Source organism: Salvelinus fontinalis, chromosome 25 (assembly GCF_029448725.1).
Source record: "Salvelinus fontinalis isolate EN_2023a chromosome 25, ASM2944872v1, whole genome shotgun sequence".
Lineage (NCBI taxonomy): Eukaryota > Metazoa > Chordata > Actinopteri > Salmoniformes > Salmonidae > Salvelinus > Salvelinus fontinalis.
Window position 1 is genome coordinate 38,665,065 of NC_074689.1, and position 17,445 is coordinate 38,682,509.

At 49.3% G+C, this 17,445-nt stretch overlaps 1 protein-coding gene across 5 annotated transcripts in view; it reads right to left on the bottom strand.

Annotated features, from left to right (window-relative positions):
- Positions 1–17,445, bottom strand: part of LOC129823266 (junctophilin-1-like) — a 115,634-nt gene that overhangs the window by 86,114 nt on the left and 12,075 nt on the right. The gene's annotated exons all lie outside the window — the stretch shown is intronic.

Consider the following 17,445-nt stretch of genomic DNA (forward strand, 5'->3'; position numbering starts at 1 on the left):
AGACCACACTGCTTACACACAGTGAGGTGTGTGTGTGTGTGTGTGAGACGAGGGGGGGTGTACAGAGGGTGTGTGTGCATCACATAATCCAACCTGTGAGAGGTGAGGAGAGAGAGAGAGGTTAAGGGAGAGGTGAGGAGAGAGAGAGAGGTTAAGGGAGAGGTGAGGAGAGAGAGAGAGAGAGAGAGAGAGAGAGAGAGAGAGAGAGAGAGAGAGAGAGAGAGAGAGAGAGAGAGAGAGAGAGAGAGAGAGAGAGAGAGAGAGAGAGAGAGAGAGAGAGAGAGAGAGAGAGAGAGGAGAGAGAGAGAGAGAGAGAGAGAGAGAGAGAGAGAGAGAGAGAGAGAGAGAGGACGGATAATGATTCCAGTTCAGAAGTGACTAAGAACAGCTTTGTTCCGTTTTAATCAAGAGGAGAATTATCTTTATAGGTAGACAGTGATGTATGGTAGACGCACAAACTAAACAGCATCTCAATTTCCACAACAACTAAGAGCCTTGATGCGTGAGGCTCAACTTCTACGCTGTTCCAGTGCTGTGGCTTCCACACTAACTGTTGTAGGCCTAAGTAGCCAAAATGTATCTATGACCATGCTTCTACACCTGCATTGCTTGCTGTTTGGGGTTTTAGGCTGGGTTTCTGTACAGCACTTTGAGATATCAGCTGATGTAAAAGGGGCTATACAAATACATTTGATGTGACCATATGCTATCCATTTATGTTAATTATATGATCTATTTCTATCTGTAAATCAATCACCTCTCCTAAACAGGTGTTCTACTCTGCTAAGCTAAAGCCACTTTCTACCACTCTAAATTCCAAGCATCTGCCTCTAACCCTAGGAAGCTCTTTGCCACCTTCTCCTCCCTCCTGAATCCTCCTCCCCCTCCCTCCCCTCCTCCCTCTCTGCAGATGACTTCGTCAACCATTTTGAAAAGAAGGTCGACGACATCCGATCCTCGTTTGCTAAGTCAAACGACACCGCTGGTTCTGCTCACACTGCCCTACCCTGTGCTCTGACCTCTTTCTCCCCTCTCTCTCCAGATGAAATCTCGCGTCTTGTGACGGCCGGCCGCCCAACAACCTGCCCGCTTGACCCTATCACCCCCTCTCTTCTCCAGACCATTTCCGGAGACCTTCTCCCTTACCTCACCTCGCTCATCAACTCATCCTTGACCGCTGGCTACGTCCCTTCCGTCTTCAAGAGAGCGAGAGTTGCACCCCTTCTGAAAAAACCTACACTCGATCCCTCCGATGTCAACAACTACAGACCAGTATCCCTTCTTTCTTTTCTCTCCAAAACTCTTGAACGTGCCGTCCTTGGCCAGCTCTCCTGCTATCTCTCTCAGAATGACCTTCTTGATCCAAATCAGTCAGGTTTCAAGACTAGTCATTCAACTGAGACTGCTCTTCTCTGTATCACGGAGGCGCTCCGCACTGCTAAAGCTAACTCTCTCTCCTCTGCTCTCATCCTCCTAGACCTATCGGCTGCCTTCGATACTGTGAACCATCAGATCCTCCTCTCCACCCTCTCCGAGTTGGGCATCTCCGGCGCGGCCCACGCTTGGATTGCGTCCTACCTGACAGGTCGCTCCTACCAGGTGGCGTGGCGAGAGTCTGTCTCCTCACCACGCGCTCTCACCACTGGTGTCCCCCAGGGCTCTGTTCTAGGCCCTCTCCTATTCTCGCTATACACCAAGTCACTTGGCTCTGTCATAACCTCACATGGTCTCTCCTATCATTGCTATGCAGACGACACACAATTAATCTTCTCCTTTCCCCCTTCTGATGACCAGGTGGCGAATCGCATCTCTGCATGTCTGGCAGACATATCAGTGTGGATGACGGATCACCACCTCAAGCTGAACCTCGGCAAGACGGAGCTGCTCTTCCTCCCGGGGAAGGACTGTCCGTTCCATGATCTCGCCATCACGGTTGACAACTCCATTGTGTCCTCCTCCCAGAGCGCTAAGAACCTTGGCGTGATCCTGGACAACACCCTGTCGTTCTCAACTAACATCAAGGCGGTGGCCCGTTCCTGTAGGTTCATGCTCTACAACATCCGCAGAGTACGACCCTGCCTCACACAGGAAGCGGCGCAGGTCCTAATCCAGGCACTTGTCATCTCCCGCCTGGATTACTGCAACTCGCTGTTGGCTGGGCTCCCTGCCTGTGCCATTAAACCCCTACAACTCATCCAGAACGCCGCAGCCCGTCTGGTGTTCAACCTTCCCAAGTTCTCTCACGTCACCCCGCTCCTCCGCTCTCTCCACTGGCTTCCAGTTGAAGCTCGCATCCGCTACAAGACCATGGTGCTTGCCTACGGAGCTGTGAGGGGAACGGCACCTCAGTACCTTCAGGCTCTGATCAGGCCCTACACCCAAACAAGGGCACTGCGTTCATCCACCTCTGGCCTGCTCGCCTCCCTACCACTGAGGAAGTACAGTTCCCGCTCAGCCCAGTCAAAACTGTTCGCTGCTCTGGCACCCCAATGGTGGAACAAACTCCCTCATGACGCCAGGACAGCGGAGTCAATCACCACCTTCCGGAGACACCTGAAACCCCACCTCTTTAAGGAATACCTAGGATAGGATAAAGTAATCCTTCTGACCCCCCCCCTTAAAAGATTTAGATGCACTATTGTAAAGTGGCTGTTCCACTGGATGTCATTAGGTGAATGCACCAATTTGTAAGTCGCTCTGGATAAGAGCGTCTGCTAAATGACTTAAATGTAAATGTAAATGCTAGCCAGCACCTCTCCTAACAGGTGTTCTACTCTGCTAGCCAGCACCTCTCCTAAACAGGTGTTCTACTCTGCTAGCCAGCACCTCTCCTAAACAGGTGTTCTACTCTGCTAGCCAGCACCTCTCCTAAACAGGTGTTCTACTCCGCTAGCCAGCACCTCTCCTAAACAGGTGTTCTACTCCGCTAGCCAGCACCTCTCCTAAACAGGTGTTCTACTCCGCTAGCCAGCACCTCTCCTAAACAGGTGTTCTACTCTGCTAGCCAGCACCTCTCCTAACAGGTGTTCTACTCTGCACCTCTCCTAAACAGGTGTTCTACTCTGCTAGCCAGCACCTCTCCTAAACAGGTGTTCTACTCTGCTAGTCAGCACCTCTCCTAAACAGGTGTTCTACTCTGCTAGCCAGCACCTCTCCTAACAGGTGTTCTACTCTGCACCTCTCCTAAACAGGTGTTCTACTCTGCTAGCCAGCACCTCTCCTAACAGGTGTTCTACTCTGCACCTCTCCTAAACAGGTGTTCTACTCTGCTAGTCAGCACCTCTCCTAACAGGTGTTCTACTCTGCTAGCCAGCACCTCTCCTAACAGGTGTTCTACTCTGCACCTCTCCTAAACAGGTGTTCTACTCTGCTAGCCAGCACCTCTCCTAAACAGGTGTTCTACTCTGCTAGTCAGCACCTCTCCTAAACAGGTGTTCTACTCTGCTAGCCAGCACCTCTCCTAAACAGGTGTTCCACTCTGCTAGTCAGCACCTCTCCTAAACAGGTGTTCTACTCTGCTAGCCAGCACCTCTCCTAAACAGGTGTTCTACTCTGCTAGTCAGCACCTCTCCTAAACAGGTGTTCTACTCTGCTAGTCAGCACCTCTCCTAAACAGGTGTTCTACTCTGCTAGCCAACACCTCTCCTAAACAGGTGTTCTACTCCGCTAGCCAGCACCTCTCCTAAACAGGTGTTCTACTCTGCTAGTCAGCACCTCTCCTAAACAGGTGTTCTACTCTGCTAGTCAGCACCTCTCCTAAACAGGTGTTCTACTCTGCTAGCCAGCACCTCTCCTAAACAGGTGTTCTACTCTGCTAGTCAGCACCTCTCCTAACAGGTGTTCTACTCCGCTAGTCAGCACCTCTCCTAACAGGTGTTCTACTCCGCTAGTCAGCACCTCTCCTAACAGGTGTTCTACTCTGCTAGTCAGCACCTCTCCTAACAGGTGTTCTACTCCGCTAGTCAGCACCTCTCCTAAACAGGTGTTCTACTCTGCTAGCCAGCACCTCTCCTAACAGGTGTTCTACTCTGCACCTCTCCTAAACAGGTGTTCTACTCCGCTAGCCAGCACCTCTCCTAACAGGTGTTCTACTCTGCACCTCTCAAAAACAGGTGTTCTAATCTGCTAGCCAAGCACCTCTCCTAAACAGGTGTTCTACTCTGTTAGCCAGCACCTCTCCTAAACAGGTGTTCTACTCTGCTAGCCAGCACCTCTCCTAAACAGGTGTTCTACTCTGCTAGTCAGCACCTCTCCTAACAGGTGTTCTACTCTGCTAGTCAGCACCTCCTAAACAGGTGTTCTACTCTGCTAGCCAGCACCTCTCCTAAACAGGTGTTCTACTCTGTTAGCCAGCACCTCTCCTAAACAGGTGTTCTACTCTGCTAGCCAGCACCTCTCCTAAACAGGTGTTCTACTCTGCTAGTCAGCACCTCTCCTAACAGGTGTTCTACTCTGCTAGTCAGCACCTCCTAAACAGGTGTTCTACTCTGCTAGCCAGCACCTCTCCTAAACAGGTGTTCTACTCTGCTAGCCAGCACCTCACCTAAACAGGTGTTCTACTCTGCACCTCTCCTAAACAGGTGTTCTACTCCGCTAGCCAGCACCTCTCCTAAACAGGTGTTCTACTCTGCTAGTCAGCACCTCTCCTAAACAGGTGTTCTACTCCGCTAGCCAGCACCTCTCCTAACAGGTGTTCTACTCTGCACCTCTCCTAAACAGGTGTTCTACTCTGCTAGCCAGCACCTCTCCTAAACAGGTGTTCTACTCTGTTAGCCAGCACCTCTCCTAAACAGGTGTTCTACTCTGTTAGCCAGCACCTCTCCTAAACAGGTGTTCTACTCTGCTAGCCAGCACCTCTCCTAAACAGGTGTTCTACTCTGCTAGTCAGCACCTCTCCTAACAGGTGTTCTACTCTGCTAGTCAGCACCTCCTAAACAGGTGTTCTACTCCGCTAGCCAGCACCTCTCCTAACAGGTGTTCTACTCCGTTAGCCAGCACCTCTCCTAAACAGGTGTTCTACTCTGCTAGCCAGCACCTCTCCTAAACAGGTGTTCTACTCTGTTAGCCAGCACCTCTCCTAAACAGGTGTTCTACTCTGTTAGCCAGCACCTCTCCTAAACAGGTGTTCTACTCCGCTAGCCAGCACCTCTCCTAACAGGTGTTCTACTCTGCTAGCCAGCACCTCTCCTAAACAGGTGTTCTACTCTGCTAGTCAACACCTCTCCTAACAGGTGTTCTACTCTGCTAGCCAGCACCTCTCCTAAACAGGTGTTCTACTCTGCTAGCCAGCACCTCTCCTAAACCGCTGTTCTACTCTGCTAGCCAGCACCTCTCCTAAACAGGTGTTCTACTCTGTTAGCCAGCACCTCTCCTAAACAGGTGTTCTACTCTGCTAGCCAACACCTCTCCTAAACAGGTGTTCTACTCTGCTAGTCAGCACCTCTCCTAAACCGCTGTTCTACTCTGCTAGCCAGCACCTCTCCTAAACAGGTGTTCTACTCTGCTAGCCAACACCTCTCCTAAACAGGTGTTCTACTCTGCTAGCCAGCACCTCTCCTAAACAGGTGTTCTACTCTGTTAGCCAGCACCTCTCCTAAACAGGTGTTCTACTCTGCTAGCCAGCACCTCTCCTAAACAGGTGTTCTACTCTGCTAGCCAGCACCTCTCCTAAACAGGTGTTCTACTCTGCTAGCCAGCACCTCTCCTAAACAGGTGTTCTACTCTGTTAGCCAGCACCTCTCCTAAACAGGTGTTCTACTCTGTTAGCCAGCACCTCTCCTAAACAGGTGTTCTACTCTGCTAGCCAGCACCTCTCCTAAACAGGTGTTCTACTCTGCTAGCCAGCATCTCACCTAACCAGGTGTTCTACTCTGCTAGCCAGCACCTCTCCTAAACAGGTGTTCTACTCTGCTAGTCAGCACCTCTCCTAAACAGGTGTTCTACTCTGCTAGCCAGCACCTCTCCTAACAGGTGTTCTACTCTGTTAGTCAGCACCTCACCTAAACAGGTGTTCTACTCTGCTAGCCAGCACCTCTCCTAAACAGGTGTTCTACTCTGTTAGTCAGCACCTCTCCTAAACAGGTGTTCTACTCTGTTAGTCAGCACCTCACCTAAACAGGTGTTCTACTCTGTTAGTCAGCACCTCTCCTAAACAGGTGTTCTACTCTGCTAGCCAGCACCTCTCCTAAACAGGTGTTCTACTCTGCTAGCCAGCACCTCTCCTAAACACGTGTTCTACTCTGTTAGTCAGCACCTCTCCTAAACACGTGTTCTACTCTGTTAGCCAGCACCTCTCCTAAACACGTGTTCTACTCTGTTAGCCAGCACCTCTCCTAAACAGGTGTTCTACTCTGCTAGCCAGCACCTCTCCTAAACACGTGTTCTACTCTGTTAGTCAGCACCTCACCTAAACAGGTGTTCTACTCCGCTAGCCAGCACCTCTTCTAAACAGGTGTTCTACTCCGCTAGCCAGCACCTCACCTAAACAGGTGTTCTACTCCGCTAGCCAGCACCGCTCCTAAACAGGTGTTCTACTCTGCTAGCCAGCACCTCACCTAAACAGGTGTTCTACTCCGCTAGCCAGCACCTCTCCTAAACAGGTGTTCTACTCTGCTAGCCAGCACCTCTCCTAAACAGGTGTTCTACTCTGCACCTCTCCTAAACAGGTGTTCTACTCTGCTAGCTAGCACCTCTCCTAAACAGGTGTTCTGCTCTGTTAGCCAGCACCTCTCCTAAACAGGTGTTCTACTCTGCTAGCCAGCACCTCTCCTAACAGGTGTTCTACTCTGCTAGCTAGCACCTCTCCTAAACAGGTGTTCTACTCTGTTAGCCAGCACCTCTCCTAAACAGGTGTTCTACTCTGCTAGCCAGCACCTCTCCTAAACAGGTGTTCTACTCTGCTAGCCAGCACCTCTCCTAAACAGGTGTTCTACTCTGCTAGCCAGCACCTCTCCTAAACAGGTGTTCTACTCTGCTAGTCAGCACCTCTCCTAAACAGGTGTTCTACTCTGCTAGCCAGCACCTCTCCTAAACAGGTGTTCTACTCTGCTAGCCAGCACCTCTCCTAACAGGTGTTCTACTCTGCTAGCCAGCATCTCACCTAAACAGGTGTTTTACTCTGCTAGCCAGCACCTCTCCTAACAGGTGTTCTACTCTGCTAGTCAGGACCTCACCTAAACAGGTGTTTTACTCTGCTAGTCAACACCTCACCTAAACAGGTGTGCGTTTCTTTTACCTTCAGATTTACCACACTGTAACAGCATGATGAACAAGCGCAGATACTGTGTGTGACAGAGTGAGAGTGTGTTGCATGTCACTCATCTCAATATCTGCGATGCTGCTTGTGACAATGTCCAACAACCTTCAACTGCCTCCCTGTCCTGACATGACCTGGAGACAAAATCAGATCAGCACTGAATTCATATTTGTCCTTTCCTGGTCACTAGGCAGGTGTCACAACAACACATAGTCCTGGTCACTAGGGAGGTGTCACTACAACACATAGTCCTGGTCACTAGGGAGGTGTCACCACAACACATACATAGTCCTGGTCACTAGGGAGGTGTCACTACAACAACACATAGTCCTGGTCACTAGGGAGGTGTCACTACAACACATAGTCCTGGTCACTAGGGAGGTGTCACTACAACACATAGTCCTGGTCACTAGGGAGGTGTCACTACAACACATAGTCCTGGTCACTAGGGAGGTGTCACTACAACACATAGTCCTGGTCACTAGGGAGGTGTCACCACAACAACACATAGTGCTGGTCACTAGGGAGGTGTCACCACAACAACACATAGTCCTGGTCACTAGGGAGGTGTCACTACAACAACACATAGTCCTGGTCACTAGGGAGGTGTCACCAGAACAACACATAGTCCTTGTCACTAGGGAGGTGTCACCACAACAACACATAGTCCTGGTCACTAGGGAGGTGTCACTACAACACATAGTCCTGGTCACTAGGGAGGTGTCACCACAACACATAGTCCTGGTCACTAGGGAGGTGTCACCACAACAACACATAGTCCTGGTCACTAGGGAGGTGTCACTACAACAACACATAGTCCTGGTTACTAGTGAGGTGTCACCAAAACACATAGTCCTGGTCACTAGGGAGGTGTCACCACAACAACACATAGTCCTGGTCACTAGGGAGGTGTCACCACAACAACACATAGTCCTGGTCACTAGGGAGGTGTCACTACAACACATAGTCCTGGTCACTAGGGAGGTGTCACTACAACACATAGTCCTGGTCACTAGGGAGGTGTCACAACAACAACACATAGTCCTGGTCACTAGGGAGGTGTCACAACAACACATAGTCCTGGTCACTAGGGAGGTGTCACCAGAACAACACATAGTCCTGGTCACTAGGGAGGTGTCACTACAACACATAGTCCTGGTCACTAGGGAGGTGTCACTACAACAACACATAGTCCTGGTCACTAGGGAGGTGTCACTACAACAACACATAGTCCTGGTCACTAGGGAGGTGTCACCACAACAACACATAGTCCTGGTCACTAGGGAGGTGTCACCACAACACATAGTCCTGGTCACTAGGGAGGTGTCACTACAACACATAGTCCTGGTCACTAGGGAGGTGTCACAACAACAACACATAGTCCTGGTCACTAGGGAGGTGTCACAACAACACATAGTCCTGGTAACTAGGGAGGTGTCACCACAACAACACATAGTCCTGGTCACTAGGGAGGTGTCACTACAACACATAGTCCTGGTCACTAGGGAGGTGTCACAACAACACATAGTCCTGGTCACTAGGGAGGTGTCACCACAACACATAGTCCTGGTCACTAGGGAGGTGTCACCACAACACATAGTCCTGGTCACTAGGGAGGTGTCACAACAACACATAGTCCTGGTCACTAGGGAGGTGTCACCACAACACATAGTCCTGGTTACTAGGGAGGTGTCACAACAACAACACATAGTCCTGGTCACTAGGGAGGTGTCACCACAACAACACATAGTCCTGGTCACTAGGGAGGTGTCACCACAACAACACATAGTCCTGGTCACTAGGGAGGTGTCACTACAACACATAGTCCTGGTCACTAGGGAGGTGTCACCACAACACATAGTCCTGGTCACTAGGGAGGTGTCACCACAACAACACATAGTCCTGGTCACTAGGGAGGTGTCACTACAACAACACATAGTCCTGGTTACTAGTGAGGTGTCACCAAAACACATAGTCCTGGTCACTAGGGAGGTGTCACCACAACAACACATAGTCCTGGTCACTAGGGAGGTGTCACCACAACAACACATAGTCCTGGTCACTAGGGAGGTGTCACTACAACACATAGTCCTGGTCACTAGGGAGGTGTCACTACAACACATAGTCCTGGTCACTAGGGAGGTGTCACAACAACAACACATAGTCCTGGTCACTAGGGAGGTGTCACAACAACACATAGTCCTGGTCACTAGGGAGGTGTCACCAGAACAACACATAGTCCTGGTCACTAGGGAGGTGTCACTACAACACATAGTCCTGGTCACTAGGGAGGTGTCACTACAACAACACATAGTCCTGGTCACTAGGGAGGTGTCACTACAACAACACATAGTCCTGGTCACTAGGGAGGTGTCACCACAACAACACATAGTCCTGGTCACTAGGGAGGTGTCACCACAACACATAGTCCTGGTCACTAGGGAGGTGTCACTACAACACATAGTCCTGGTCACTAGGGAGGTGTCACAACAACAACACATAGTCCTGGTCACTAGGGAGGTGTCACAACAACACATAGTCCTGGTAACTAGGGAGGTGTCACCACAACAACACATAGTCCTGGTCACTAGGGAGGTGTCACTACAACACATAGTCCTGGTCACTAGGGAGGTGTCACAACAACACATAGTCCTGGTCACTAGGGAGGTGTCACCACAACACATAGTCCTGGTCACTAGGGAGGTGTCACCACAACACATAGTCCTGGTCACTAGGGAGGTGTCACAACAACACATAGTCCTGGTCACTAGGGAGGTGTCACCACAACACATAGTCCTGGTTACTAGGGAGGTGTCACAACAACAACACATAGTCCTGGTCACTAGGGAGGTGTCACCACAACAACACATAGTCCTGGTCACTAGGGAGGTGTCACCACAACAACACATAGTCCTGGTCACTAGGGAGGTGTCACTACAACACATAGTCCTGGTCACTAGGGAGGTGTCACAACAACACATAGTCCTGGTCACTAGGGAGATGTTACCACAACACATAGTCCTGGTCACTAGGGAGGTGTCACCACAACAACACATAGTCCTGGTCACTAGGGAGGTGTCACCACAACAACACATAGTCCTGGTCACTAGGGAGGTGTCACCACAACAACACATAGTCCTGGTCACTAGGGAGGTGTCACAACAACACATAGTCCTGGTCACTAGGGAGGTGTCACAACAACACATAGTCCTGGTCACTAGGGAGGTGTCACAACAACACATAGTCCTGGTCACTAGGGAGGTGTCACCACGACAACACATAGTCCTGGTCACTAGGGAGGTGTCACCACAACAACGCATAGTCCTGGTCACTAGGGAGGTGTCACAACAACACATAGTCCTGGTCACTAGGGAGATGTCACTACAACAACACATAGTGCTGGTCACTAGGGAGGTGTCACTACAACAACACATAGTCCTGGTCACTAGGGAGGTGTCACTACAACAACACATAGTCCTGGTCACTAGGGAGGTGTCACCACAACAACACATAGTCCTGGTCACTAGGGAGGTGTCACCACAACAACACATAGTCCTGGTCACTAGGGAGGTGTCACCACAACACATAGTCCTGGTCACTAGGGAGGTGTCACTACAACAACACATAGTCCTGGTCACTAGGGAGGTGTCACTACAACAACACATAGTCCTGGTCACTAGGGAGGTGTCACAACAACACATAGTCCTGGTCACTAGGGAGGTGTCACCACAACACATAGTCCTGGTCACTAGGGAGGTGTCACTACAACACATAGTCCTGGTCACTAGGGAGGTGTCACCACAACAACACATAGTCCTGGTCACTAGGGAGGTGTCACCACAACAACACATAGTCCTGGTCACTAGGGAGGTGTCACCACAACAACACATAGTCCTGGTCACTAGGGAGGTGTCACCACAACAACACATAGTCCTGGTCACTAGGGAGGTGTCACCACAACAACACATAGTCCTGGTCACTAGGGAGGTGTCACCACAACAACACATAGTCCTGGTCACTAGGGAGGTGTCACCACAACAACACATAGTCCTGGTCACTAGGGAGGTGTCACTACAACACATAGTCCTGGTCACTAGGGAGGTGTCACCACAACAACACATAGTCCTGGTCACTAGGGAGGTGTCACTACAACACATAGTCCTGGTCACTAGGGAGGTGTCACAACAACACATAGTCCTGGTCACTAGGGAGGTGTCACTACAACACATACTCCTGGTCACTAGGGAGGTGTCACCACATCAACACATAGTCCTGGTCACTAGGGAGGTGTCACCACAACACATAGTCCTGGTCACTAGGGAGGTGTCACTACAACACACAGTCCTGGTCACTAGGGAGGTGTCACAACAACACATAGTCCTGGTCACTAGGGAGGTGTCACCACGACAACACATAGTCCTGGTCACTAGGGAGGTGTCACCACAACAACGCATAGTCCTGGTCACTAGGGAGGTGTCACAACAACACATAGTCCTGGTCACTAGGGAGGTGTCACTACAACACATAGTCCTGGTCACTAGGGAGGTGTCACCACAACAACACATAGTCCTGGTCACTAGGGAGGTGTCACCACAACACATAGTCCTGGTCACTAGGGAGGTGTCACTACAACAACACATAGTGCTGGTCACTAGGGAGGTGTCACTACAACAACACATAGTCCTGGTCACTAGGGAGGTGTCACTACAACAACACATAGTCCTGGTCACTAGGGAGGTGTCACCACAACAACACATAGTCCTGGTCACTAGGGAGGTGTCACAACAACACATAGTCCTGGTCACTAGGGAGGTGTCACCACAACACATAGTCCTGGTCACTAGGGAGGTGTCACTACAACACATAGTCCTGGTCACTAGGGAGGTGTCACCACAACAACACATAGTCCTGGTCACTAGGGAGGTGTCACCACAACAACACATAGTCCTGGTCACTAGGGAGGTGTCACCACAGCAACACATAGTCCTGGTCACTAGGGAGGTGTCACCACAACAACACATAGTCCTGGTCACTAGGGAGGTGTCACCACAACAACACATAGTCCTGGTCACTAGGGAGGTGTCACCACAACAACACATAGTCCTGGTCACTAGGGAGGTGTCACCACAACAACACATAGTCCTGGTCACTAGGGAGGTGTCACCACAACACATAGTCCTGGTCACTAGGGAGGTGTCACCACAACAACACATAGTCCTGGTCACTAGGGAGGTGTCACCACAACAACACATAGTCCTGGTCACTAGGGAGGTGTCACCACAACAACACATAGTCCTGGTCACTAGGGAGGTGTCACAACAACACATAGTCCTGGTCACTAGGGAGGTGTCACCACAACACATAGTCCTGGTCACTAGGGAGGTGTCACTACAACACATAGTCCTGGTCACTAGGGAGGTGTCACCACAACAACACATAGTCCTGGTCACTAGGGAGGTGTCACCACAACAACACATAGTCCTGGTCACTAGGGAGGTGTCACCACAACAACACATAGTCCTGGTCACTAGGGAGGTGTCACCACAACAACACATAGTCCTGGTCACTAGGGAGGTGTCACCACAACAACACATAGTCCTGGTCACTAGGGAGGTGTCACCACAACAACACATAGTCCTGGTCACTAGGGAGGTGTCACCACAACACATAGTCCTGGTCACTAGGGAGGTGTCACCACAACAACACATAGTCCTGGTCACTAGGGAGGTGTCACCACAACAACACATAGTCCTGGTCACTAGGGAGGTGTCACCACAACAACACATAGTCCTGGTCACTAGGGAGGTGTCACTACAACAACACATAGTCCTGGTCACTAGGGAGGTGTCACTACAACACATAGTCCTGGTCACTAGGGAGGTGTCACCACAACACATAGTCCTGGTCACTAGGGAGGTGTCACTACAACACATAGTCCTGGTCACTAGGGAGGTGTCACCACAACACATAGTCCTGGTCACTAGGGAGGTGTCATTACAACACATACTCCTGGTCACTAGGGAGGTGTCACCACAACAACACATAGTCCTGGTCACTAGGGAGGTGTCACCACAACAACACATAGTCCTGGTCACTAGGGAGGTGTCACCACAACAACACATAGTCCTGGTCACTAGGGAGGTGTCACCACAGAGATATTTGGTGACTGAGAAAGAGTCATGAAGAAAATAAAAGGCTGTGAGGAAGATGCAGGACTGGAATTATATGCATAAAGTGTGTTGTAAAGTGCTCTCTCTGCTCCTCTCTCTGCTCCTCTCGCTCTGCTCCTCTCTTTGTTCCTCTCTCTGCTTCTCTCTCTCTGCTCCTCTCTCTCTGCTCCTCTCTCTCTGCTCCTCTCTCTCTGCTCCTCTCTCTCTGCTCCTCTCTCTGCTCCTCTCTCTGCTCCTGCTCCTCTCTCTCCACTATTCTCTCCCCTCCTCTCTCTGCTACTCTCTCTGGGAATCTCTCTGCTCCTCTTGAATGAGAGAGATCTGGTACACACCACACCACACCACGCCACGACCACACACACCTCCCATTCATACTGACCTTTCCAAGAGAGGTAAATTCTGTGGAGGCTGAAGGCTTAGTAAGGGTCTGTGAATGAGGAAACTCACCGACACATTAACCTGGGAGACACACAAACACACAAACACACAGACACACACACAAACACACACACGCTGGTCGTGGAAGCTGGCACCACAGAGGCCTCTACATCACGCTAGGCTATCGATTGGCTGGTCAAGACCGTGAGGTCATCAGCTCTGCCCCAGGGGATGATAGGACGGCTCGTAGAGGCTTTCTCATAGAGGGGGGTGCTGGGTGTTTGTGTTGTGTGTGTTTGTGTTGTGTGTGTGTGTTTGTGTGGGTTGGGTGTGTGTGTGTTTGTGTTGGGTGTGTGTGTGTTTGTGTTGGGTGTGTGTGTGTTTGTGTTGGGTGTGTGTGTGTGTTTGTGTTGTGTGTGTATTGTGTTATGTGTGTTTGTGTTGTGTGTGTATTTGTGTGTGTATTTGTCTGTGTGTTGTGTGTGTGTGTGTTTGTGTTGTGTGTGTGTTGGGTGTGTGTGTTTGTGTTGGGTGTGTGTGTGTGTTGGGTGTGTCTGTGTTGGGTGTGTGTGTGTTGGATGTGTGTGTGTGTGTGTGTTGGATGTGTGTGTTGGATGTGTGTGTTTGTGTTGGGTGTGTGTGTGTGTGTTGGGTGTGTGTGTGTTGGGTGTGTTTGTGTTGGATGTGTGTGTGTTTGTGTTGGATGTGTGTGTGTGTGTGTGTGTGTGTGTGTTGGATGTGTGTGTTGGGTGTGTGTGTTTGTGTTGGGTGTGTGTTTTGGGTGTGTGTGTTTGTGTTGGGTGTGTGTGTGTTGGATGTGTGTGTTTGTGTTGAGTGTGTGTGTTTGTGTTGGGTGTGTGTGTGTGTGTGTGTTGAGTGTGTGTGTGTGTGTTTGTGTTGGGTGTGTGTGTTTGTGTTGGATGTGTGTGTTTGTGTTGGGTGTGTGTGTTTGTGTTGGGTGTGTGTGTGTTTGTGTTGGGTGTGTGTGTTTGTGTTGGATGTGTGTGTGTGTGTTGGGTGTGTGTGTGTGTGTTGGGTGTGTGTTGGGTGTGTGTGTTTGTTTGTGTTGGGTGTGTGTTGGGTGTGTGTGTTTGTTTGTGTTGGGTGTGTGTTGGGTGTGTGTGTTTGTTTGTGTTGGGTGTGTGTTGGGTGTGTGTGTTTGTTTGTGTTGGGTGTGTGTTGAGTGTGTGTGTCCTCTCCTTTCTGTTAACACATTACTTCTGTCCATCCAGACTCCCTTTACCTCCTTCCCCTGCTCAGCAAATTAACTCCTCTCTCCATTTGACTGAATCCATTCTCATCCCCCTTTCCTCTCCTCTTCCTCTCCCTCTCCCCCGTCAGTTGCTTTCTTCTCCTCTTTCTCTCCTCCATCAGTTGGTTTCCTCTCCTCTCCCTCTCCTCCGTCAGTTGCTTTCCTCTCCTCTTCCTCTCCTCTTTCTCTCCTCCATCAGTTGCTTTCCTCTCCTCTTCCTCTCCCCCGTCAGTTGCTTTCCTCTCCTCTTCCTCTCCCTCTCCTCCATCAGTTGCTTTCCTCTCCTCTCCCTCTCCTCCGTCAGTTGCTTTCCTCTCCTCTTCCTCTCCTCCATCAGTTGGTTTCCTCTCCTCTTCCTCTCCCTCTCCTCCATCAGTTGCTTTCCTCTCCTCTTCCTCTCCCCCGTCAGTTGCTTTCCTCTCCTCTTCCTCTCCCTCTCCTCCATCAGTTGCTTTCCTCTCCTCTCCCTCTCCTCCGTCAGTTGCTTTCCTCTCCTCTTCCTCTCCCCCGTCAGTTGGTTTCCTCTCCTCTCTTCCGTCAGTTGGTTTCCTCTCCTCTCTTCCGTCAGTTGGTTTCCTCTCCTCTCTTCCTCTCTCTGGATCCACTCAGGCTATTCCAGGACAATGAAATCAGATCACCTCTACTGATCAATACCACAGCATGTCTGTCAGCTAGCTACTAAATAATGACGTTTACATAACCACTAACTAGCCACAGTGTTATAGAGGCTGGTTATAACCCTCTGTCAGCTAGCTACTAAATAATGACGTTTACATAACCACTAACTAGCCACAGTGTTATAAAGGCTGGTTATAACCCTCTGTCAGCTAGCTACTAAATAATGACGTTTACATAACCACTAACTAGCCACAGTGTTTATAAAGGCTGGTTATAACCCTCTGTCAGCTAGCTACTAAATAATGACGTTTACATAACCACTAACTAGCCACAGTGTTATAAAGGCTGGTTATAACCCTCTGTCAGCTAGCTACTAAATAATGACGTTTACATAACCACTAACTAGCCACAGTGTTTATAGAGGCTGGTTATAACCCTCTGTCAGCTAGCTACTAAATAATGACGTTTACATAACCACTAACTAGCCACAGTGTTATAAAGGCTGGTTATAACCCTCTGTCAGCTAGCTACTAAATAATGACGTTTACATAATCACTAACTAGCCACAGTGTTTATAAAGGCTGGTTATAACCCTCTGTCAGCTAGCTACTAAATAATGACGTTTACATAATCACTAACTAGCCACAGTGTTTATAGAGGCTGGTTATAACCCTCTGTCAGCTAGCTACTAAATAATGACGTTTACATAACCACTAACTAGCCACAGTGTTATAAAGGCTGGTTATAACCCTCTGTCAGCTAGCTCCTAAATAATGACGTTTACATAACCACTAACTAGCCACAGTGTTATAGAGGCTGGTTATAACCCTCTGTCAGCTAGCTACTAAATAATGACCTTTACATAACCACTAACTAGCCACAGTGTTATAAAGGCTGGTTATAACCCTCTGTCAGCTAGCTACTAAATAATGACGTTTACATAACCACTAACTAGCCACAGTGTTATAAAGGCTGGTTATAACCCTCTGTCAGCTAGCTACTAAATAATGACGTTTACATAACCACTAACTAGCCACAGTGTTTATAAAGGCTGGTTATAACCCTCTGTCAGCTAGCTACTAAATAATGACGTTTACATAACCACTAACTAGCCACAGTGTTATAAAGGCTGGTTATAACCCTCTGTCAGCTAGCTACTAAATAATGACGTTTACATAACCACTAACTAGCCACAGTGTTATAAAGGCTGGTTATAACCCTCTGTCAGCTAGGTACTAAATAATGACGTTTACATAACCACTAACTAGCCACAGTGTTTATAAAGGCTGGTTATAACCCTCTGTCAGCTAGCTACTAAATAATGACGTTTACATAACCACTAACTAGCCACAGTGTTATAAAGGCTGGTTATAACCCTCTGTCAGCTAGCTACTAAATAATGACGTTTACATAACCACTAACTAGCCACAGTGTTCATAAAGGCTGGTTATAACACTGAATGACATCACAAAGCTATTTACAACATGCTTATAAGCAGAACAGGAAAAACCATAGTCTCGGGCCCATAGTTGTTTCTGATGATGTCAGGCAGGAAAAACTCCTGGCTATAAAGACAAGTCACTTTAAGAAATGTGTTATGGGCTCAGTAAAGGGGAAGAGTATGTTTTGGTTAAATACATCTCATATCTCAAACACATGACTTCAGGATCCATAACAGCTAGTAATTCAATAAGAGAGTACGGACGAAGGCCTAGCAGCCATACATACAGCTTGTTATTATCATCGCTAGGAGCTGTACCTAATGTGAGCCA